The sequence below is a fragment of the Podarcis cretensis genome (genome assembly GCF_951804945.1).
Source record: "Podarcis cretensis genome assembly, chromosome: 11".
In the NCBI taxonomy this organism is placed as follows: Eukaryota; Metazoa; Chordata; class Lepidosauria; order Squamata; family Lacertidae; genus Podarcis; species Podarcis cretensis.
This window is the reverse complement of record NC_137180.1, coordinates 25,147,488-25,173,038: the sequence shown is the minus strand read 5'-3', so window position 1 is coordinate 25,173,038 and position 25,551 is coordinate 25,147,488.

Here is a 25,551-nt window from a genome sequence, read left to right as displayed (position 1 = left end):
GAGGTAGGCAACCTAAGGCCCAGGGACCAGATGTGGCCCAGTCGCCTTCTGAATCCGGCCTGTGGACAGTCTGGGAATCAGCATGTTTTTACATGAGTAGAATGTGTGCTTTTATTTAAAGTGCATCTCTGGGTTATTTGTGGGGCACAGGAATTCATTCATCCCCCCCCAAAAAAAAATAGTCCACATGGTCTGAGGGATGGTGGACCGGCCCATGGCTGAAAAAGGTTGCTGACCCCTGCTTTGTGCTCAGAAACGTACCAGGAGCCAATGTAGGTCTTTCAGGACTGGTGTTATATGGTCTCGACAGCCATTCCCAGTCACCAGTCTAGCTGCTGCATTCTGGATTAGGGCCATGGCAGGGAAAAGAGGCTTTAACCATAGACTGCTAGTCACAATTGCCCTCTTCTGTAAGAACTCAGGGGTGATCAAGGGAGGCCAGTAGTGCCCACAGCATCCACAGCAATTACAGGACCTTGGAGAGCCCCCAGTTTCCTGCTGAAGCAGTTATATGAGCTATTGACTCTGCAAGTAGTGTTCCTAGATCACACTGATGCCTCATATACCTCACATTGTCTCATATGCCTCATATTGACATGACTTGTAATGTAATAAAGTCCGCCTTCCCAGAAGAGCCTGGTAGCTGTTACAAGGACTGTGCCTTATTTTGCAGCATTTGATTCCTGAAGGGCTAGGGGAACAGGAGGAGAGCAGAGGATCCCTTCAACTGGGTCTTTGAGAAGGTTCTGGCATTTCTTCCTACCATTGTGAAAGGAGAGGGTGTTGGACAAAACTGTCAGGGATGCTGAGAGTGAGAAATGTGCATTTCCAAGATTTCTCAGAAAAAGGTGTCTGTGTTTAGGGGAGAGAGAGAGAGAGAGCGAGAGAGAGAGAGAGACCATCATGTTTATGGGTGAAATGGGAATTCCAATTTCACTATATATTTTAAAATATATGCATAAGTATATATATGCAACAATTTTAAATGATTTTTAAAAGGTGGGCCTTTAAATGGGTAAAAAAAAGAAGAAGAAGCAAAGGAAAATTGTTCACAACATTAGAGAGACATAATTAAAATGTTCAGCAGTCTTTTGCTTCAGGAACATTTTGCTTCCATCACGCAAAAGGCTAGATAAATCTTGATTATGTTTTTCTTGATAGTTTATGTTTTCATAATTCATATAATATACATCCTCAGTTCGCACACTCCAGCTGGTTGCTTTTTAGAGGACAGTATTACATAGTCTTTAGGTCTCCTACATTAAGGATGAAAGGCTAAATTCATTTACCTGGAAGATCAGTATAATGCAGAGGGCTTTATTCCTATGTAGACAAGAACAGGAAGTGCACTGAAAATAAACTTTTTCTGTAAACACTCTCCTTTCATGTAGTCATCTGTCAAGCAAGTAGATTGTTTTTAGCACCATCTACAGATTATATAAGCTGTAATTCATGGATTTAAGAAATTATAATTTAGCTGTTTGCTTGGTAATGAGACATGTATTCTGGTGATTTCATCTGTCGAGAACTTTACTAATATCTTGGTCTTATGCCTAACTGTGCAGATTTGTATTTGATCTTTAAATAATTGACATACTACACTCAAATATAGCAAAATGCTTGTATCAACTCTCAAAACCTGCAGCCGTCTGCAAGAAGACGTTCCACTCCAAAATAAACAACAGCTCCTGCATAGGCATATGGTTTAAATAATCTATGGATAGCGTGCAGTCAGAAATAGTTTATTCTGCACATCTGTAACAGTGCTCCATTTTTAACAGACACAATTTTTCTTATTAGAGCATATATATATATATATAATCTCCCTTGACAGTGTTAAAGAATCTGCTTCAGGAAAAGCATAAAACCTCTTTGGGCAATTCAGTCCATATTTCATTTAATCATTTGTGCTGCTTTTGTTACTTTTATACTTTTCAAGCAGGATAAAACAAAGAATAATGGCCTATATTTGCCTTTTTCGAGAAGAAACAGCCTAGATCAGCAGCAGACTAAAATATTGGTCTTAATTTATCATTTGTGTTTCTCCCATCAATTTGTGGGTTAACACCTATTGACAAGAAGGCAGAGCAGAAAGGCATTAGAATGACAAGGAATTACATAGATTTGCCTATTCTTGGTTAACACCTCACCAGGAATGGGGCTTGATGGCTCTTTCCTTGTTTAGTGCTAGTTGTTATCATGCTGGCCCAGTTCAGGCCAATATTTAGTCCATTTTTGTATTTTTGGTTCATCCCATAGTGGGGATATTGACATGAACTTGAATTTGCTGTCAGTATTTTGCCTATTGACCCAGAAATTTTGCGCTTAAAAATGTTATGACTGATTTTGACTCTGATGCAAATCATTTGCCCCAAGGAATCGCGAAAACAACACAAGAGAAGAATTCTGTGTTTTTAAGCTTTTTTCTATGTTGTATATTCTAAAATCTGATATGCATTTACTTTAAGGTCATTAATGTCCCTTCTGCAAAATAAATAATATTTTTAAATGGTTTTTTAAAAGGATAAGACAAATACATGGAAGCTAAAACTTTCAGGGGCTACTAGCCATGATGGCTGTGCTCTGACATTGATGCTGAAATCCAGCATCACCTGAGCTCTGCAAGTACAGTTTTCTCCCGATTGAAGTGCAGAGTGTTTGAGGACCGGGACATTTGCAGGGAAATCAAAATGCTTGTTTACAAAGCTATTGTACTACCAACCTTATTGTATGCTTGTGAAACATGGGCTGCTTATAAACACCATTTACAGCTCTTCGCACGATTCCATCAATGGTGTCTCTGAAAACTTACAGATCACTTGGGAAGACAGGCGAACTAATGCCAGTGTACTGGAAGAAGCAAAGATCACCAGTGTTGAAACAATGATTCTTCAGCATCAACTTTGTTGGACTGGTCATGTTGTGCGAATGCCTGATTATTGTCTTCCAAAGCAACTACTCTATTCTGAACTTAAAAATGGAAAGTGTAATGCTGGTGGTCAACAAAAGAGTGTCAAAGACTCTCTCAAGGCACATCTAAAAAAAGTAGTATCAATGCTGACAACTGGGAAACACTGGCCTGCAAGCGCTCCAATTGGAGAACAGCCTTTACCAAAGGTGTCATGGGTTTTGAAGATGCTAGAACTCAGGACAAAAGGGTGAAATGCGCTAAGAGGAAGGCATGCTTGGCAAATCCTCACCATGATCAACTCCCACCCAGAAACCTATGTACCCACTGTGGAAGGACATGTGGATCCAGAACTGGCCTCCACAGTCACTTACGGACTCACTGTTAAAACCATGTTTATGGAAGATAATCTAACTCGGCTACGAGTGATCGCCAAAGAAGCTCGGCCTGTACAGTTGAAGGCAGTATCCTTCTAAGTATCATTTGCTGGAAACTGCAGGAGCTGAGAAAGCTCTTGTGCTTGGGTCCTGCACGTGTCCTTCCCACAGATATCTGGTTATATCCACTGTTAGAACAGGATGTTGGACTAGATGGGCCATTAGTCTGATCTAACAGGCTCTTCTTATCTTCTTACCACTGGATCCTTTCTTTGCCTGCAGGGCACAGACATCTAAAGAAACATTCATTGTTCTTCAACCTAACCTTTTCTTATTTGATAGGATTATGGTAACAACACCACTCACTATCTCTGCCTCACCCTCATGCTCAGAGAGGGGAACTTGGTTTTTTATCTGTTTTTGTATTTGCCTGAGTTTGGATTACTTCAGTAAAAAAGAATAAAAAATGTTTTATTGTCTGAAACTGTATCTGTGGCTGGTGGCTGCCTGTCTTTTCAAGCAGAAAAGGGTGTGCATTGTTGTAATTGAAATAAGTGCATGACATCATGACATCTTCAGAAATAAAAGGTTGTTTATTTCCTCTCTTTTCTGCTTTTGGCAATGCATGCTGCTGATTGCTGACAGTCACAGCAGGAGTTGAGTAAATATGCATTAATAGAAGAAAGGTCTTCTGTAAGTTTGTTGTATATGGCCAATGCAGGGCACAAGGTGATAAGATATCATGACAGCAGACAGGCATTTCTTTCCTTTTATTCCTGTAGGACACAGGGGCATGGGATAGTCTTCTTCTTCTTTTTAACCCAACAAAATCCCTGAAGGAAGCTACACCACAGAGGCACTGTGAGAGAAAATGCCCTTGCTGTGGCAGCAAAATATGAGGTTATGTTCTCCCACCCTCAACAATTGTAATGACTTCTCTTGCCCATCCCTGAAGAAAGTGTCTCCCTTCTTTCATGGGCAGAGAATGGGACTACCAAGAAAGGAAGGGCACATGATTGTGTGTCCTGATAATTTTTCACTTGCGAACAATTGTGGATTGGTGAATTAATTTTGCTTGGTACCAGGGGAGCCTTTCCCCTGCAGATGTTGACTATTCCTCCCGAAGGACAGTCTAGTTTATCTCTGGTTGAGTTGGCTCAAAAATTAGTACTGTAACTAAATTAGCAAGAGGTCTAACCTGAAAGTTTCTGGGAATGTTATAATTTGAAGGTTTCATGGGACAAAAACAAAAAACAAAACCCTGTGATTTCAGCTCTTGACCACCAAAAGGGTATTTATTATTGAAAGTCGAAAAAGTATCAGTTTATGCACTCCTAAAATGATAATTTTGAAGGTTTATTAATCTTTAATTAATTAATCTGCGAAACCATCTTTAATCTGCAAAAACCAACAGAAAAAAGGAGAATACTTGGTAGATTAAATCCAGAAAAGTGGGGGAGATGAAGCAGTTTGAGGCTCTGATGAAATTGACAACCTTTTGCCGACAGTGAGCACATTTGGATTTTTAACGATGTGCCATGTGCACAAACCACAAGATGGCTGCCATGGGAGCGTGGCATACTAGAAAATGGTTGCCAAATCTAGAAGAGTAGAAAAAGTGACAGGTCCACAAAATGGCATAGGCTTACTACTGCCCACCCCCATCCCACAGTGTCAGCTGTCTGATCAATGGGAAGCTCTGTGATAAATCAGGCACCGTCACCTTCCTGTTTGGAAAGTTCTTATTCCAAACAGGTCATACGTTTGCCCTGAACTGCTTACGTATGTCAACTGTTTCTGTAGCTCCTTGTATAATGGAGTGGAGTGGGGTGGAAGACTCACAAAAGTGAAAGTTTAAACTAGAAGCTATTGTTATTGAAAATGATAATTTAAAATAACTGGTTGTGAAAGTGCGCATAGCACCAAAGCTGCCACTTAACAGTTTTAATATGCAAATAACTCTGTCAAGACAACAATGCGACTGAATAATTTCCTTCTCAAAAGCACCAACACTGCAATTGTCATCAAATTCAATATGGATATAGCCCACTTTCTTAAACATGCCATTACGCAAATATCTTTTTTGTTATAATTGAAGGTTAAGTATGAGTTTCATCATCACATGAAAAAATGGTGCTTCAAGAATAGAACTTTACTCTGCCTTTGAAAGATGAGGAATAAAAGATGCGCACAATACCTCTTTGCTTTAATCTGTGAATCTGTTCTTTGAATCTCTCATGTGATGATGCAGAGTGAGGACGAATGTTCTACCATCCCTGTGTCACCATCCCTGTTTCCAGCTTCTAAATGGATGGATAGCTATTAAAAATAGGCTGCTCTCAGGGCTGTCTTTACCCGGGGGTGCAAGGGGTGCAGGGCACCTGGGCACTGAATTTCGGGGGGTGCCAAATGTATACCTACTGTATACCAGTGCCTCTCAATTGGTGGCAGTGAAAAGCAATGGAGCAAAAGTCCCCTCCCCCATCACTCTGTTACTTCGTAATATTCCCGGGTCAGGAAACAAAAGCAATTACTTCCTCTGCATCATTGTTACAGGTGACCGATTTTCCTCCCCCCCAAAAGGTCAACAACTTTGGCTCCCCCTCCCCCAAAAAGCTCAGCAACTTTGAGTTTGCCCCCCTAAAAAATTTGAGGGCGGCTAAACTAAATTTGGGGCCGCTGGGCGGATATTTGCACCCTGGTTGCACATGTGCTAAAGACTGCTCTGGTGTGGTGAGTCAGGATTCCATAATGAAGAAACTCTCCCTCCAATTTATGGCCACTAATGTGCCTCTTCCAAATGGCCATGCAGCATATTTCATTCCAGGACACTCTTTCTTTCTCTTTTTCTCTATGAGTGTATGTGAGAGAAAAAGTGAGTGAGTGTGTTTGGCAGTAGTAATGGCTGCCACACCCTCCCCTCCCCCCCCCAAAAAAAAATACCTGGTGGAAAATATTCTGAAACAGTATGGAAAGCAGTCTTCTTTTTCTATGGTGGTAAGAAAAAAGAAAATCGCAGAACTTTTCTCTTCAGAAAATGCCTCCAGAGAAATTTAGACTCCGTTCTCATCTGAAGCATAGGCGAAGACAGCTGACTGAATCGGCCTTTGATCAGCTGCTTAGTGCATCTGTCACTGAGCTCTCTTTGTTCTGCTGGGGAGATAGGCACTGTATCTCCTCTTTGGTTTTTCAGTACAGTGGTACCTTGGGTTAAGTACTTAATTCGTTCCGAAGGTCTGTTCTTAACCTGAAACTGTTCTTAACCTGAGGTACCACTTTAGCTAATGGGGCCTCCTGCTGCTGCCGCGCCGCCGGAGTACAATTTCTGTTCTCATCCTGAAGAAAAGTTCTTAACCCAAGGTACTATTTCTGGGTTAGCAGAGTCTGTAACCTGAAGCGTCTGTAACCTGAAGCGTCTGTAACCCGAGGTACCTCTGTATGTGCCAAAAACTCTCCTTGCTTCCAGCCCCCAGCTGCCAGCCCCCAATCATTCTCCTTGTTCATGCATTTGAAAATTACTGCTTGGTTACATTTCTATGCCGCTTTTCATTCAAATGAATGCCAAAGTGGCTTACAAACAATAAATAATAATAACATGATAGAAAATAATAGAAAATTACAAATACAGCATAGTGCATATAGAAGAATTAGCAAACCATCAGTGAAAAAAATTGTGATCTTTAAAACACTGTTTACAAAGCAACTAAAAAATAAGCCAAACATTGCAATTAAAGTAAAATGCCCTATTATATTATTAAAAAGCCATTTACCTGTGACCAACACAGATTCTGTTCCCCTACAGTTCAAAGAAGTGGGATTCTTTTTGTGAAACTCTTATGAGTGAGGCCTGGGGGTTTCTTTTGTGTGTGCTTGCTTTACTTCTGAAGTGACTTAAAGGTTTTGTGAGTGTCCTATTCTAGAAATGATCTCTCCAAAGTTCTTCCTAGGCACCAGAGTGTCCTGAAACCCTTAGGATGTATTTGGCTCCTAAGTCCTAGCTATTGACCCTGTTGGCTGGGGTTGATGGAAGCTGTATTTCTAACATCAAGAGGACCAGGAAGTCCCCACCCCTGCCCTAGTCTCAGCACAAGATGCTTTTTAAAAAAAATCAGAGAAGCTCCTAGAACCATTTGTAATATGGAATAAGGGCAGATAAATGTTAACTTTAAAAAGTTTAGTTTCGACTCCTTCCTGTACACCTAGTCTGGATCTAGACACATCAAGGAAGCATTTCAAGAAACAACATTGTATGAGAAATCACAGTAAAAATGGAACCCCACACCTTCATCTGGTATCACAGTGTTATAATGCATATACAACACATATAAAACTTTTTTTTTCTTTACCAATCTAGCTGAGTCCCTAGAGTGAGGCCATTGGTATGTATGACCCTAATAATCAAAATGGCACATTGAATCAAAAATAAAAATCAAGCATTTGTCTTTGCACAAAAATATCCACATATGCTCACAAGTATAGAAATGTTAGAAAGTTTCTCAAGCCAAGAAAAAAGCAAATTGTGAAAGTTCACACTGTACTGTGAACTTTATTATAACCACCATTTCTGAATAACACCTTTTGACTGTGAGCATAATGCTAATAAAAAGCAGATCTGTTGTAAGAAGTTTGTATTCCCAACCAATTTATTGAATTGTGCGCCATATGTTATCACATATTAATCAGAGGGCCTGAGCTGAAAACTGAAATCACATCAATTGGGGGTTCTGTTTGTAGCAACAGCATTTATAAGCATAGTTTATTCTGATTAGCTTCAATTTGATAACTCGGTGATTAGAATTTAGGGGGGAACTCTCTGAAGACCCAGTCCTATTATATTTGTTAACTTCTGATTCTAAGTTTCTTAGCACCCAAAACCATTCACAAACAAGTAAGTCCAGTTTCAAAGCATATGTTACCTGATTGAGACTAGTAGTATAATTGATGATCACAAGTGTGAACCCTTGAAATAATTTAATCAGAAACCTGTTGTGACTGAACAGCAACATGTAGCATTAATTACAAGTTTCATTTTAGCCATATTAATCATCATTTAAATGCGATAAGACCATCACACATTGTCTTCATGTTAATGGAACTTTGATTGAACAAAAATGGGTACACCAAAAACAGCTCTAGTTAATGACACATGTTATTGTCACCTATATCAGAGATGTCAATTACTTTACGATACAAAAATAACATCATGGGAAATATGCAACATGTATTGTATAAAGGGCTTGAAGCATAAACCCATTTTATTCAGTTTTTTGTTGTTGTTTTTAGTGCTTAAAGTAAACCATAACACTAACCTAGAGATGGAAAACCTTTGATAAGTAAATAATGGAACAGAAGGCCTAATAAGAATGCAATAATTCCAGTATGAAATTCAAGCTTGACTTCTACCTTGTGCATTTCCCATGTGCTCACATGATTCCTCATTTAGACCTTGCATATCTTAGCTTATGCATTTAATTCATGGAATGGCCTCTTCTTCTGAAGCTGGGATTGCCTTCTTCCAGTTCTCTGAAACTGGGCAGCTCAATTAGCATATTATGCAACTTGTTTGCTAATTATGCAAATCAAGCAACCACTCCAAATCACCCATTTCAATGTTGCTTTCCTTCAAAGAAACAGACCATTGGGTTTTTCTTACACGCTTTGCACATAATGTGTATTTGAACTCTCTAAAGCTAAATCAAAGCAAATGTAATTATATTTTGGGACACTTGTGGTGTTGTGGTCTAAACCACTGAGCCTAGGGCTTGCCGATCAGAAGGTTGGCAGTTCAAATCCCTGCTCCTGCCAACCTAGCAGTTCGAACGCATGTCAAAGTGCAAAGTGCTGCAGTGGGAAGGTAAATGGTGTTTCTGTGCACTGCTCTGGTTTTGCCAGAAGAAGCTTAGTCATGCTGGCCATGTGACCCGGAAAAACTGTATGCGGAAAATGTCAGCTCTCTTGGCCAGTTAAGCGAGATGAGCGCCACAACCCCAGAGTCGTTCGTGACTGGATTTAACCATCAGGGGTCCTTTACCTTTAATTATATTTTGCAAGAAGACTAATTCTACAATCCTGTGCGCACACTCCTGGAAGTAACCTCCTCGATCAAATGTGGTGGGACATGCTTCTGAACAAAAATGCATTGGATAAAATGTTAGTCCAAGACAAAGTAAGTGGAGAAATCTTTGTGTTCCAAGAGTTATTTGTGCACATCAGCATCCTCACAGAACTACGAACCAGATGTCATAACTGTGGTCCATTGTAATAATGAAACAATTTTTCTAGCATAGTTGTTTTCCCACAATATGTTTATTTTCTGCATGGAATTTAACATTTGCTAGATGTCCCACAGATATCAATGAGCTTTGGTCGGAATATGCAGGCTGGAAAATCTGCAGGCAATTATTCACAGGGTTGTTCAGATCCAGTCCAGAATCTTGTGTGCATTTTTACATGGACTCGGAATTTCTTGTACAAAAGTTAGGGAGCCTTTTTGCACATAGCTGTCAACTTACAGATTTGAAAATAAGGGACCAGCAGCCAAAATAAGGGACCTGCAGCCTCACCTGTTCCAGGCACTCCAGTCTTCCTGTCCTCCTGCAGTCTGGTCAAACTCATGCTGGGTAGCTTCGAGAACACTGTCCAACCAACTTTGTAACCAGAGGTTCAACTGAATAGAATCTGAATCACATGCACCACAAGGCCTATGCAGCCTCAGCTTAAGATGGCTCCCCGGCCTGGCTTTGCACTGCAAAGTTTGCAGCAGCACGTGCAACAAAATGACGTCCAGCATTCAAAACCCCCCTCAGCTTGCATTAACTAGCCACACACAAGGCATGCAAGCTCCACCCCCAATGGGTTCTTAGACTTCTTATTGGGTGAGCAACACAGCCAAGCAACACAGTTGGAGCCTCCCTCCTAGAATCATAGAATCATAGAATCATAGAGTTGGAAGAGACCACAAGGGCCATCGAGTCCAACCCCCTGCCAAGCAGGAAACACCATCAGAGCACTCCTGACATATGGTTGTCAAGCCTCTGCTTAAAGACCTCCAAAGAAGGAGATTCCACTGGCCGGCAGGGAGGAAGGGAGAGGAGCTGCTTCCTTTGAAATTTAAGGGACATCATTTAAGGGACATTTAAGGGACATCCATCAATAAGGGACAGCAGCGGGACATGGCGCTGGAATAAGGGACTGTCCCTTCAAATAAGGGACACTTGACAGCTATGTTTGCAGGTCCCTGAATCCTTGCTCAATGCAAGGCTGTGCTGGAAGAATGGGCAGTGGACACTTTGGAGCTCTGGCAGCCCTGGATCAAAGCATGTATTTAATCTCTAATAAGATATTGGAAAATGCTGAGAAAAGTCTTGGACAAAACATGATATATCACTGGGAGTTCAACCCCATGCAACTGGAAGAGGATAGTTTCTGGGCCCAGTTGTGGTTGGTGGTTTTTAAATTATAAAGCCCTAAACAAACTAAGAAACTTGAGCTATCACATCCCCCCTTGCCTAAATTCGCTGGATTTAGACATCTTCAAATGCTCAAAGCGCATGTTAGAAAGCTACATGACCATGTTGCCTAACCCTTCTGCTAATCTGCACCTGCCAACCACTCCTGCCATAGATATTCAGTGACCACATTCACACTACCCATTCAAACACAATGAAACCACTTTAAAGAGGTATGACTCCCCCCAAAGAGTTCTGGGAGCTGTAGTTTGCTGAGAGTTAGCCAATGTCCTTTTCACAAACAGAAGCAGCTGTCCTGTACAGACCAACTGGCCCATCTAGGTCAGCATTTCCTGCAAGGACTGGCAGAGGCTGTCCAAGGTTTCAGACAGAGGTCATTCACAGTGTTGATGCCAGGGATTGACTCTGGGAGCTTTCCCATGCAATGTGACACCCCTTTCCCTTGAACCATGCTCAACTCTGAGCTGTCTGACTATACTGAAATCTTAAGCTTAGCCGTATGGTTAGGCTGATAGGAGATCCCATCTATAGCAGCTGCCCCAGTTTCCTCACCATCCCACATAGCTGCTGATAACAAGAGACAACCCAGCCCTGGGAAGCTCTCTTCTGCCATCCCTGTGCCAAGAGTTTTAGAAGAACCGGCTTGTGTACATTGCACAGACTTTAACTTGGATTCATTAAAATCCCAATTCATCAAAGCTCTGAAATAAGCTGGTTCACAGTTGCTTGTGGTGAAATTTTCATAGGGCAACAGTTAGTGCCAGAGGTAGGCTAACTTGCGAGGAGTCCTTTGGGGAAGGAGGCCCCTGGCAGGATGCTGGAACGTCCTGCCTGCTTCCCAAAGCTGGGAGGGGGTTGGAAAGGTGGAGGTTCCAGAGGTTCAGAGGTCCAGAATATGGGAAGTCCGTTTGAAATTTAATAATTAATAATTCGGATTGTAATTTGGTTTTTTTTTTCTTGATTTGGATTATGATTGGATTGGATTTGTTATTAATTGGATGTATTTAATGGAAAATTAATAAAAATTATTTAAAGAGAAAGAAGGGGGCTATTTAAAGAAAATGAGTGGGGCTCATGGACCCACTGGAACATCACACCTCCGTCTGCCAGGCGTCAGAGGATCCAACCCCCCTGTGGTAGGTTGTCAGGAATGGATAAGACAAGAAAAGTTCTTACCAATGCTATTTATTCAACATTCACAGAGAGAGGCTTATAAATGCAGTCTCCTGGAGTAATGGTGTTGTTCCGAGTGAAACCCCTTAGTCTCTCCCACTTCCTCATGAGTCATTGCTACCGGTGCTGAATAGTGCCTTTTGCCTTTGAGCTCTTTGCTCTCCTACTTTCAAGGCTAGTCATGTTCTGGAGGAGGGGAGGCCTGGGCTGCTTTCTGAAGACACTACACCCATCAGCTGTCTCTCCCCTCGTGCTTCTTCATCCTCCTCTCCCATTATTTCTCAGCTTTTCCCCTCATCTGCCTCTGAGCAGTGACCTCCCTCAAACCCCTGTTGTAATTCTGAACTGTCTCCTGTGACGAAAAGTTGGTTTTGCTGGACAGGTTGAATCAACAACTGTTTTTTTCTTTTCCTTTTTCCCCTACCAGCAAATGGTTAATGAACGTGGTTCATTCAGCCTCTGATTGGCCGTGGTTCCAGGAGGGAGAGTTTAAAAGGAGATGATTTGAGGAGAGACAGTTAGTTGGGGGTTGGTGAAGGAGTTGAGGGAGTTAAGAGGGTTGGTTTTGGAGGGTTGGAATTAAGGTTGGACAGGTTGAGGTATAAAGAGTTAATGGGAGAAATAGTTGGTTCTGGGTAAAAACAACTTCCACTCTGAGTGTATTGTGGAGGACAGAGTGTGGTGTTCTGTAGGAGGACTAGATCGGAATTTTACTGGGAGGCAGAGCTTGAGCCAGTAGAAGTAGGAGCTGGAAAGGAACAGCCTACTTGGGACTCAAATCTAGTCTGGAGGAGAGAGATTTTTCCAAGGAAAAGAAGAAGCTCCCAAACCCAGTAAAGGGAGGGTGTGTGGAGAGCCCTTTGGTTTATTACTTAAAGTACCTCAGGAGCAGGAGTGTTAAAGGGGGTGGGTAACTGAAAGAAAGTATCACCGTATAAAGGAACCAAACCTATCACTCAAAAACAGCTGAGGACAAATTAAAGTGAAATCGCACTGTATTGTTGAAGTGACCTAAATTTAATCCATGTGTGTTATATACTATCTTGCCTTAAAGAAATCTTCATTGTTTATTTAAAGAAAACCTGTCTGAGACTCCAACTAACAAGAGTTATCCCCTCACAAAGCCCCCCCCCCCCCCGCAAGATACTCTGGGCTAGAATTTTAAGAGGAAAGGAAAAGAAACCTTTGGGTAAAGGGTTGTTCAGTAAGGTGGGGGCAATTTATCTGAGTGAGAGCGGGCCCACCGGCGTGAGAGGGAAAATTGCCACCGCACCCTCCCTTCCTGGGCTTGGGGAAGAAGGCATCAGAGGAACATTTATGGGACTTTCCTAGTCCCCAAAGTCCACTGACTGCACACCTCTGTTGGTTCTATAAATATTGCATGTTATTTGGGGGGATGGGCCTTCCCATTCCTGCTTGCCTTTTGTGAAGAACAAAAATCACTGGAAGAGCAAAATCTGTTTCACAGTTTGAGCAAGGTTTCTTCTAGGACATGACTAATTTTTCCAGCTCTTCTTGCTTTCTTTTGTCCCACCATTTAGCCACTCGAAACCTTTTCTGGTCAACAGGAGATAATTGGACAGGAATTGAGCCCGTCTCCCCGTTACAGATTTTCCACCTTAAATATGACCTAAACTGTTTTTCTGAGGTGCCCACCTGCATGTTGGTGACAAGCTGTGCTTGAAGTAGCATCATTTAAAGCTCGTTCCGACACTGCACATAAGTACACAGAAGTAGTTTCCTTTCAATCATACTCCATTCATATATTTCTTTGGTGGTACCTTTTCCTCTTTCTGCCATTCTCTCTCCATGTGAACTGCCTCTAGCAGTCCATTTGGAATTTGTTGTGAAATATTTGTGTGGGCCTATTGTCCTATAGCACCTAAATCTACAGTAATTACTCTCCAGACCCTTCTGATTGTTACCTGTTGCTGTAAGCGCAGAAAAATCAGAGCTGTTCTACTTTGTGCTGGACACCAATATTTCTCTCCCTTCCTGTCATTTCTTAATTACTTGCCTTAACTCTTATGTTTAACAGTATTAATGGAAAGGATAGACTTTCCATCACGGCTAATTATAAATGTGACTATGAATAATTGTTTTATGAGTTTGCTGGAATGCTATACATTTACATTTCAGCATTAGAAAGATTATAATTTTCTCCAAAAGCAGAGCTGGGCAAATAGAGTAATTCATAGCAAATAATACAGTTGATTAATGTAGCCTTGCTTCTAATCACAGGTATGCCGAGATGTTGGGTGTGTTTATGCAGAATAAACAATGCTCGGAGTGAGCTGTTGACCAAGATAGGAAATGAAGTGTTAATGGAACAACTACTGTAGCTATGGTAAATCTCCAGGGTCTGATGAGCTGCACCTAAGGGGGCTCAAAGAGTTTGCAGATGTAATCTCAGAACCTCTGTCTATAGTCTTTGAGAATTCTTGGAGAACAGGTGAGGTTCCTGTAGACGGGAGTTGGGCATATGTTGTCCCCATCATCAAAAAGGAGAGTGGGAAAGGCCCAGGTCACTAGCAACTGGTTAGCTTGATGTCAGTACCAGGAAAGGTCCTATAACAGATAATTAAACAATTCTCTGGGAGAGAGATCTTACTCCACTGACTTGCATAAGGGAAGGGTTGGTAGCAGGGTAGGAGAGTGTATCTCCAGAGACATGAATGGGGGAAATGCCATCCTCCCAGCAATGACCCTGTTACTCCAAGGGTGGTTTGTGGGGAGGACTTCTGCCCTCTCCCATTTTTTGTGAGATACAACCAGTGCCAGATTTACGTATAAGCTAAACAAGCTATAGCTTAGGGCCCCACTCTCTTGCCCCCCCCCCAATATACTTCTTCTTAATTATATTTCAGTTCAACAATTACTTTAATAAAATACATATTTTATTATGTGTAAATGGCTTTAGATACTAGGTCCATAAATTACCATATAGCATATATTCAACACACAAAAACAGCGACAATTTGTTGTTGACAAAGGAAAGCTGGACATATAAAGGGCCCCATTACCTTCAGTAGCTTAGGGCCTCATCAAACCTAAATCTGGCCCTGGATACAACCTTTTCTCCCTGGGAGAGATTTATGCATTGGCTTTCATAGGGGAAGGGAGTATGTGGTATAAGCAAGTCAAGCATTTAATGTAATATGTACCGGTATTTACTTCAGCATCCCTTCTCTGGGATGCCCTAGGAAAAGGTCACACGGTGATTAAAAGCTAGACTTGCCCATCAAATGCAAAATGCCTGTCCCATCTCTCCCCACTAGAGCTCAGGGCGTTTCCCTAGTCAGTGTGATTTCACTCTTTAAAGTAAATAAATAAATGAAGTGGCCCAACATGGGACTTTAAGGAAGTCCTGATCTGACTTGTTAAGAGCATACTCGTAGAATTATAGAGTTGGAAAGGTCCATGAGGGTCATCTAGTCCAACCCCCTGCAATGCAAAAATCATTTGCCCAATGTAGGGCTTGAACCCATGACTCTGAGATTAAGAGTCTCATGCTCTACCAATTGAGCCACCGTGAAAACCTCCCCTGAATCACCCCCTATTTGCTGCATAATTTGGGAAGTACACAGAGCAAATGCATGCACCTAGTATTTATTGGTGACAGCAGTCATGAAATTAAAAGACGCCTGCTCCTTGGGAGCAAGGCAATGGCAGACCTAGACAGCATCTTAAAAAGCAGAGACATCACCTTGCCAACAAAGGTCCGTATAGTTAAAGCCATGGTTTTCCCAGTAGTTATGTATGGAAGTGAGAACTGGACCATAAAGAAGGCTGATCGCCGAAGAATTGATGCTTTTGAATTATGGTGCTGGAGGAGACTCTTGAGAGTCCCATGGACTGCAAGAAGATCAAACATATCCATTCTTAAGGAAAGCAGCCCTGAGTGCTCACTGGAAGGACAGATCATGAAGCTAAGGCTCCAATACTTTGGCCACCTCATGAGAAGAGAAGACTCCCTGGAAAAGACCCTGATGTTGGGAAATATGGAGGGCACAAGGAGAAGGGGACGACAGAGGACGAGATGGTTGGATAGTGTTCTCGAAGCTACAAACATGAGTCTGACCAAACTGTGGGAGGCAGTGGAAGACAGGAGTGCCTGGCGTGCTCTGGTCCATGGGGTCACGAAGAGTCGGACACGACTAAACGACTAAGCAACGACAGCATTTATTCAAATGTCTATTAACCCCTCAGCCAGTAGAAGATTCTTTTCTGATTTATCAGAAATTTTTCAATGAGAGCTGGGACTCTTTCAGACCGCTACAGTGTGCAGCACACATACCATTCACGGTGTCTGCTCTAACATCTGCTTACTACTTGAGAGACAGACAGATAAAGCATTCCCAACATCTGTTCATAGAGTCATTCATTTATACACATATTTCATCTTTGAAAGGTTCAGGTAAAACGCAAATATTAACATCTTGGTAGGCCCAAATGCATGCTAGTAACTAGCTTGAGTTACAAAGAGAATGTCTCTGTTTTTGAATTTGCAGTCTGGCTGGCTGAAATCATGTCCTAACCAAAAAAGAAAAAGAAAAAAGTGCTGAACAGACATACGTTCAGGCAGAGGCTAACAGTCTCCCAAGACATTTAGCCTCCTTTTTTCAGATTAGTCTGAGAGCAAGTTCATCGTTATCATCTGTTTATTTCTATGCCACTTTCCCACAAAATTGTGCCCTAAGTGGTTCATTAGCAAATGAACAATAACTCTAACCATTCGAAACACATATTAGGAAACCATTAGAAATAATCACAGAAAATACAAAAAAATCAATCCATGTGTAACACTGCCCAATTGAACCTAATTTAACAACTTGAGCAAAAAAGACAAGAGAACAATGCCAACACCAAGATACAATAGTAGCATGCAAAACATTACTATATTCCAGACAATGCAACTGTATGCAATAGTCTGGATCCCCAAGATTTCAATAGTTCAAACGGAAATTAAAACTTAAGTATCTGAATATACCCTATATATACCCTGAATATACTTAAAAACAAGAGGTTTACTCTTTACAATATAGCTGTTCTGATCCAATTTGCCTTGAAAGACATTTTAAAAATCATGGATCATCAGATTCTGGCAAAATTTAAGATCGATCTCTAATCTCTAATCAATTCCACTAACTGTGGAAATGCAGACTATTAATTTGAAGATTCAGCCTAATAACTAAATTAGGGTCATTGTTTTCAAAAGGTCTACTCTGAGTAAAATGCAGTTGAATGCCACCCAAACTGATGCAGAAATGTGGACGACTGAATTTAAGACTGGGGGGAAAGAACGAAAGAAAACAGAAGCTGAAACTGACAGATTCACCTATTTCTTAAGTGGGACTGACACTAACGTGATTTGGTCTGTGGAAGGGCGAAGAGCTGAGTAGCTGCTGCTTGGGAATCAGCATTCCATTTGCTTTATTATGTGTACAGTGACTTTTTAAAAAGTTATTTAAGGCTTTGGCTACAGCATCATTCCCAGAAGGCAGTCATTCCAGGAATAATGTTGCAGTGCTGGAAATGCTCTTTCTAAATGTTCTATTTCTGGTAAGGTTGTGACAGCCTGGTGTGAGTGTGTCAGGGGCAACATATCTAAGAAGAGGTGCCCGTAAGAAAGGGGTATTTATAACTCTGCTTACATATCAGGAAAGCGGCGACCAGCTTCTCTTCTGTAATCCTGCACAAAAGGAAATCTTTAAACATCACTGGCGTAAGCAAGGTATAAACAATGTCGGAAGAGATTCTATAAATCTCTGTCATCTTTTCAATGTGACAAACAACCGTTATCAATCTCACGCTAAGTGAGTGTTTAAAATTTCAGGAATCAAAGCAGCTGAGAAATATTATCAATCATCTTAGGAAGAGGCAGTGTAGTCCATCAGGCTTAAGATGTTGCAGATCCCATCATGTTCCCATAACCCAATTTCACATGAAATAATCAGAGAGAAGGAAAATAAGTTCTACTGGTCATAAATGTCATATTCATTTCCAAAGCATTTGGGGAAATAGGGGAGGGGGAAGAAATCATATATACACAGTTTCTTTCTTTTCTTTTTTTTGGCAGGCTTTTTTCTATTAAAAAGTGGGGGGGGGACCAAAAATACCATCTTATTACTATTCACATGGCAAATGCAAAGTAGACTACACAATCTGAACTGTCTTCAAAGAAAAATCAATCCAATGGCCATGTCATATTCTCTTTTCAAAGTTAAAAAAAATTACTGCTTGGTTGAAAATGATTCATAGTCTATATGTCAGTGGGCTTATTTCTTCTACTTCAGGAAAAAAACAAAACCCGAAGCCATTGAAAAAATATTCCTCAAATCAGCTCAGCATAATAATGGTACCAGAAATATACCTCCTTGTATTCGAATCTTGTGTTGCATCATACATCTTGTCTCCTCCATTCATCTTCCACCAATTCCTGCATGAGTAATTCTTTAAGAAAAGGATAAGTCAGAATTTCAAAAGCACCGTTTCTTGTCAGTTTTTCCATTGCCACCATGCCTCAAGAGAATCTGTGCTTCAAGATGGATCAGCATTTGGCCCCAATTGCTCTTGAGTAGTATCATGAAGTTATCAACCTGGTTGCTATCATTAGAAGCTAGTTGCTTTAGTAACTGAATGAGTTACTCATTCAGTTGCTTTTACTGGGTATTATCAATGGACACATTAATGTCCCTTACCTACAGATTTAAAGACTCCTTAAAACTCACCTTTCCCATGGATCCTTTGGCACAATCTCTTAGGCACTGTGCCTTTCTGTAACTAAGTAATTGAAATAACACTCATTCTTTACTACTGCCTCTCCTTCTGTTGCTGCCACAGTGTTGAATTAAAGATTATGATCTCTGCAGGGCAGGTATCAAAACACATTGATACAATCACCATCTCTGCCTGACTGCTTTCGACAAAGCCAAGACTGATATGACACAAATGTGGGGAATCATGGAGAGAAAAGCATTCTTATTCATAGACCTGGTCCCAGGGGATGACTATAGGGCACTGGCTAAGAACCCTAGGGTCTTGGAAACACCCAACCAGCCTGATCTAGTTGCACCACCATTCATCATTCTGCCCGCTGGGTCAACAGGTGCTTTTCAACAGTGGACAGCAGTATTGCTTTTGAATGGGAGCCAAATTCCACCACCATTCATGGAGGTTACCCATCAGTTTAATTAAACAACCCAAAATGTGCCATTGGTATATGAATTCACTGATGCCATAAAGCCTGGGTAGGGCTATAGATCCATGGAATAGATCTACAGGCCAGAGCATTGCATTTGGGTAATATAAAACACTGAATGACCACCATGAATGGGAGTAAATCTTAGATCCCATTCAATAGTGTTGTCACCCATCTACCTCTGAATTGTGTGTAAGGACTCTGTGAAAGACAGTAAGGGGCACAACCGCCCAAACAGAGGTGGTTACAGAGAAACCATTTGGCAGCCACCACAAGTAGGGCTGAGCCCATCCTATGGGGTGGGAGGCCTATAGTCAGCACCATTCCAACCTCCCCCTCCCCCAGTGTCATACCAAAGAACTAGAAGACTTGCAATGGAAGACCAAAGACAGCAAAAGCTACACTCACCAGTGGCTTTATCTGTTTCAGAGCATTATGGTATCCTGGTGTTTTTAGTAGTTGTACAGGAAGGAGAATTTCAGCAGGTACAACATAATGCTGCAGTGGTTTCAGGTGATACATGTGACAAAATTCTTCTACAGTATAAGAAAAGCCTGATCTCTGAATCTGGCAACAGGAGAATTGTGTGGTCATGAAGTATATCCCTTCAAATGCTCCAAGGCACAGAGAAAGCTGTTTTTCATCCCCTCTCCACCCCTGCCAGCTGCTCCACCATCTCCTTTGCCCACTCTTGTGCCCTGCGTGCTTGGAAGTAAAAGTGCAATTCCGCTTGCTGCAGCAGGCAGACATGAGGGTGGGCAGAGGCCACTATCTATTGATTTATTTACTACTCTATATCTATTTACTCTCTGATGCTCTGTTTTTTTTATTCTGTACTTTCCTTCCTAGTGTTCTGTGCAGCATATGTGGGTCTTATTCAGTTCCCATCCTCATCCCTGTAAAATTGGCATTGGGATACTCAAAAAGTTTAGGGGCTAGGAAGTGCTGGATTAAACCCTGTGGAGGCCCCTAGGCAGTTGAATTTTTTTGGGGGTGGGGGGCTCATTCACATGCTCTAGTGACATAACATTGAACTAAGAAAGCTTAATTGTAATGTTCTTTCAAGATGAATATTATTTTTCTCCATTGTCATGGGGCTCCTAGGTCAGTGCCTTCTCTGCCAATTTCGTACTCCAGCACTGGAACCAGGGATGGGGAGCAATGAGTTTGGTCCTCTTTTTTGCAGTGGATCAACTTTATCTGACATTCCTGACCTCCAGATTTTGTGCTGCATTTTGAGTATGCAAGAAATGAGCATGTAATATTTGTTTTACATGAAAGACAAATTGCTTTTTTTACTCATCAAAGCATCATAAAGTGTTCACATTACACAAAGGCTAGATATTTTACACAGTGCGCACAGAAAGCATACAAAATGTGTATCATCAGAATGTGACAACAAACAATGGGATGAAATAGAATGCAATGGCAAGCAAGAGGATGTAATATGATGGCAAGATCGGAAATGGGCTGCAAATAGCTACTCAGCCCAACCCTGTTTGTAGCTGAACAATGATTTAAGTGTATGTCCTGCACTCTGATTATCAATATGGAGCAGCAGGATTGAAGGTGAAGCAGCTAAGTCCGCTTCAGTTTCAGCAGACAACATCTCCAGGTTAAATCCTGGCAAATGTAGGCAAATGCACCTATATTAGCCTGGGACACCATTGTGCTGAATTTAATGGTCTGCTGCTGGCAGTAAGGAGCTGATACAATGCAACAGAAATGGTAGAGTGCTTTATTTGTTATTTGCTCCTTCTGAGAATGAACTATTTCAAGGCAGATTAGACTAAAACATAGGAATATAATAAAATGAATGCAATCAATAATAATAATAATAATAAAAAGCTTGGAGGATGTCAGTATATGGAAACATCACCGCTGCAGACAGCCAGATTGTTGACACCACATGATGCGTTTATCTGTGGGAAAGAAGAATTTCCCAGGACGTTCACAGGCTGGATAAGTCTTTGTGAAGAGTGTAATTTGAAACCTTCCATTTGCGCATGTTCAGGAAGTTTGTCAGACCTGCTGGAAGAACTGAACTGAAAGGACGTGTTTTTCTCTAGTGCTGTAATGTCAGAAATAAACATCATGTAAATAGATTTCTGACTTATTTTCTTTCCCCTGCGGAAGCAGGAGGGAGGGGTTGTGCATTTTGCCCATGCTCGGGAAAATGTCACCTATCAAAATCTCCCTGGTCTGTCTGAGATATCAGCCAGAGGAGGTTACCGGTAAGCAAGCTCCGAGGACAGTGAGAGGGGCCAGCCTCTAAGGAGGGGGCTTGCAAACCAACAGAGACGAATAGAATAGGCAGACAAACCAACAAAACTAAAATGCCATGAAACCCAAGAGGAAGGGCAGAGTCCTCACCTGCTTACTTGTTCTCATTTTATTTATTTCATTGAGGTTGCAGTCCAAATCTCACATACCCCGGAGTAAGCCCCACTGAATTCAATGAGACCTGCTTCTGCACATTGCAGTCTTGTTTAATATATTTAAATCCCACCTTTTTTCTATTCTAAAATTTAAGAGGGCATACATGAGGTTTTTGGGTGGTCTCTTACCCAGCCCCTGATCAAACTGAGATTTGCTTAGCTTCACAAGGTGGCTGCACTGGGACCATACCCTGGGAAAGTAAGATAGCAGCAAGAAAGGCCAGAAATGTAAGCAATCTTTGTGGCTGCAGAACCATCAGTAAGCAGCCCCATGCATATTACTGTACTTTCTGAGCTTTTAGGTCACGTAAAATGGGGTCTGTTAAACAGAGTCCATTGCCAGGCTCTCAGCACACAAATCTACTTTCCCAACCAATACTCATTCTTGACAGTTTCCTGTGCTATTGGTTCAACACACCACAGCAAAGCTGACAGCACAGGAAGATTCCCTTGACAAAACTTGGGAGTTCTTTCTGTGGACATACTGCAAATAGATAAGAATACATCTGGTCTTGATATCACAGAGTCTACCACTGAAGCAGTCGATGATATGGCATATGGGGGTCAAAAGTAGCTAGTGTATTATGAGTACATAACGTGTCCTCATAACCAGCCATCTTGGGATTTGACGTCCATGAGAGGTGGGGGGGGGGGGTGTTCTCATTGCCCTGCCAGTAAGAGTAACTCACTGTTGTGATGCAATATAAGGTCTTCATTCCAAATACTTATTTCCTCTCCCTGGATATGTGAATGGCTACTACCCTCCTGGTCTTCTGGTGCTAGACTAGGATGCCCTTGTTTTCCCAGGCCTTTGTTGAAATTTGATTTGCTTGTCCATTTTATTATGATGAATTGCTGCAGCATCTCTTGCTTGTAATGATTAGCTTTTTTTAAAAAAAGTGTGGGGTTTTGTCTGTTTTATTCAGCCCTAGGATCTGGACTACAATGCAATAAATCAATAATATTTCAGTGTGTGTATTTCAAGAGTCAATGTACATCTGACGATGTGCGAAACCTTCATGTGTGTATGCAGTGTGCCTGCATATAAAATACCTGTTTAACATACTATACAGGCATTTTACCATTGATGAACTGCAAACAGAAGTAGCAAGCTATCACTTTCTTTCTTTCCAATGATACTGAAGAATCCCCAAACCAGAGGTTTGTTGTCACTGTATTCCTCCTTCAATATTTCACTTTCATAGAGTTACCAGTAGCATGATCCATGACTACCCGGTGTTACCGTTCTATCTCCGGAGAATAGCTCTAGAATTTCATCATTTCAGCATCAGCTGTGTTTCCTGTAACATTGCCTGAGTGTTTGCTGAGACACCAGCTCTAGCGGATGGTGCGCCATGTGCTTTTCCAGCATCAGTGGCACTGTTGGAAGCATCCTCCTAAACACAGCAAGTTCTGCCAATTTCCTACTCTCGCCCCCTGCTCCCATATTACAGTGTTTTCCTTTCTTTTCCTTCCTGTAGCTCTGAATATGCAGATTGAAGCATTTTGAAGTTATTCAATAAATGCCATATGGTGAATTCAGAATCCTTGAGCATGAGCTTGAACAAAGTCACGGCCATAGACACAGGAGTGGAACATCTGCTTTGTATGCAGGTTTCAGATCCCTAACATCACCACCAGATAAGGCTGGGAGACACCCCAGTCAGAAATCTTGGATAGGTGTTGCCCCTGACTGTAGACATTACTGAGCCAAATGGACCAATGACCTGACTCAGTACAGGGGTACCTCGGTTTTTGAATGTAATCCATTCCAGAAGACCATTCGAGTTCTGAAATGTTTGAAAACCAAGGTGTAGTTTCCCATAGAAAGTAATGCAAAATGGATTACTCCGTTCCAGACCTTTAAAATCAACCCCTAAAATAGCAGTTTAACATGAATTTTACTATCTAATGATGCCATAGATCCATAAAATGATACAAAAAACAACAGACACAATATACTGTACTGTAAAAGCACTGGGTTCCACACAGTCACAAAAACAAATTGGTTGCAAAAGTGCTCCTGAGATGAGATGAGCACAGAGTCACCAAATAAGCCCAAATATCACCTCCGTGTTGCGCGGGTGCTCAGGACTCAACAGCCGGCAGCTAGGCCTCCAGATCTTGCACTCAGCGGAAACTGCATGGCATGTTCGACTTCCGAGGTGTGGTTGAAAACCAAAGCATTTACTTCCGGGTTTATGACATTCGTGAACTGAAATGTTCGTTAATAGAGACATTCGAAAATCAAGGTACCACTGCATAAGGGAGCTTTCTATGTTAAAGCTGCAGCAACTCCTCAAAGAGAATGAATTCAGTTCAAGGACTTAGGGAACACATGTGTGTACTCAGAAGGTTGTGTTAACAGGTGCCAACAAGGTAATTGTTCACTTGCTCCTATTTTTCAGGTGCCATTTTCAATAGTATTCCACATGTTTTGATGGAGGTTTGATTGATTATAACTTACCAGTTTGGTAATGACTTTCTTGTCATTTTGTTCATCTAAGGTTAAAAACAGAATCACTTCTACTGTAAATAAGTACTTCTGTTATCAGCTGGCCGGGCAGTTTAAAAACCACCGCACTTGGCAAAGCTTTGTCTGGAGTAATAGTCCTTTTCCCTCCACTTGCTTATATACACCCCAAACTGCAAGCTCATAATAGACCTTTTTGTCAGTAGCAATTCCACAGCTAAATAATCTATTTCCTTGAGAAGCTCTTTCCTGCATTCCCTCACAAGCCACAAATGATATACCGCATTATCCTTGAAATAAAAGGATTGAACCGATTGAACATAAAGGTGATACAGACCAAAAAAAAAAAAAAAAAAAAAAGACCTCTGACCATGCTTGTCTAGGTGAAATGATTAAGAAAAAGAGTTACTGTTTCTCCTTTATCAAAGGAAGAGTTCATGCACTGGGCTAAAAGAGAAAGGGAGTAATGCTACTAGGCCAGTCCCTTTAATAATGATTGTAAAAGAGTGGGCTATTTTATGAAGCATGTCTGCATGCTTCCTTCCCAAAAAGGAAGCAGGCAGAATCTAAGAATAGCACTGAAATCCATCAGTCACAGTTTAGATTTTTAAAACATCAACAACAACAACCAATGACATTAAAATATCAGGATACCTGAAAGAGCATCTCCACCCCCATTGTTCTGCCCGGACGCTGTGGTCCAGCGCCAAGGGCCTTCTGGAGGTTCCCTCACTGCGAGAAGCAAAGCTACAGGGAACCAGGCAGAAGGCCTTCTCGATAGTGGCGCCCGCCCTGTGGAATGCCCTCCCATCAGATGTCAAAGAGATAAACAATTACCTGACATTTAGAAGCCATCTGAAGGCAGCCCTGTTCAGGGAAGTTTTTAATGTGTGACATTTTAATGTATTTTTTATCTTTGTTGGAAGCTGCCCAGAGTGGCTGGGGAAGCCCAGCCAGATGGGCGGGGTACAAATAATAAATTATTATTATTATTATTATTATTATTATTATTATTATTATTATTATTGTCATCCTCATCATCATCACATATCCATAGCTCCTCCTTAAAATTTCTAAGCGGTGTACATAAAATTACACTAAATAAACAAACCATATCAACGGGCAGGATTCACCTTAAGGTCCCGTCAGTGGAGGCCCAGTGCAAGGACTTCCACTTATGCAATGAGGCTTAACCCCATTTGCCTGCATGCCTCCAGAAATGGGCTCTTGGGAGTGGGGAGAAACCTCAGAAAAGTGCATGAGGGAAGAGACGGAGATCGTTCAATCTGGCAAGCTAAAATGCTTTCTTTGACTGAACAGTCACCTTAGCGCAATGTTGAATTCATCCCAGTAATGATTCATCGTAGAACTGGACACTACCTCAGAATGCCTGCTGAGATGAGAAAATCTTTGTCACTTACCTTAAGTTCAGTACAGAGGTTGCCTTTCTAATTTCAGTTGGGAAGGAGTTCCATAGACTTGGAGCTCCCGGTGCTGAATGCATGGCTTCTA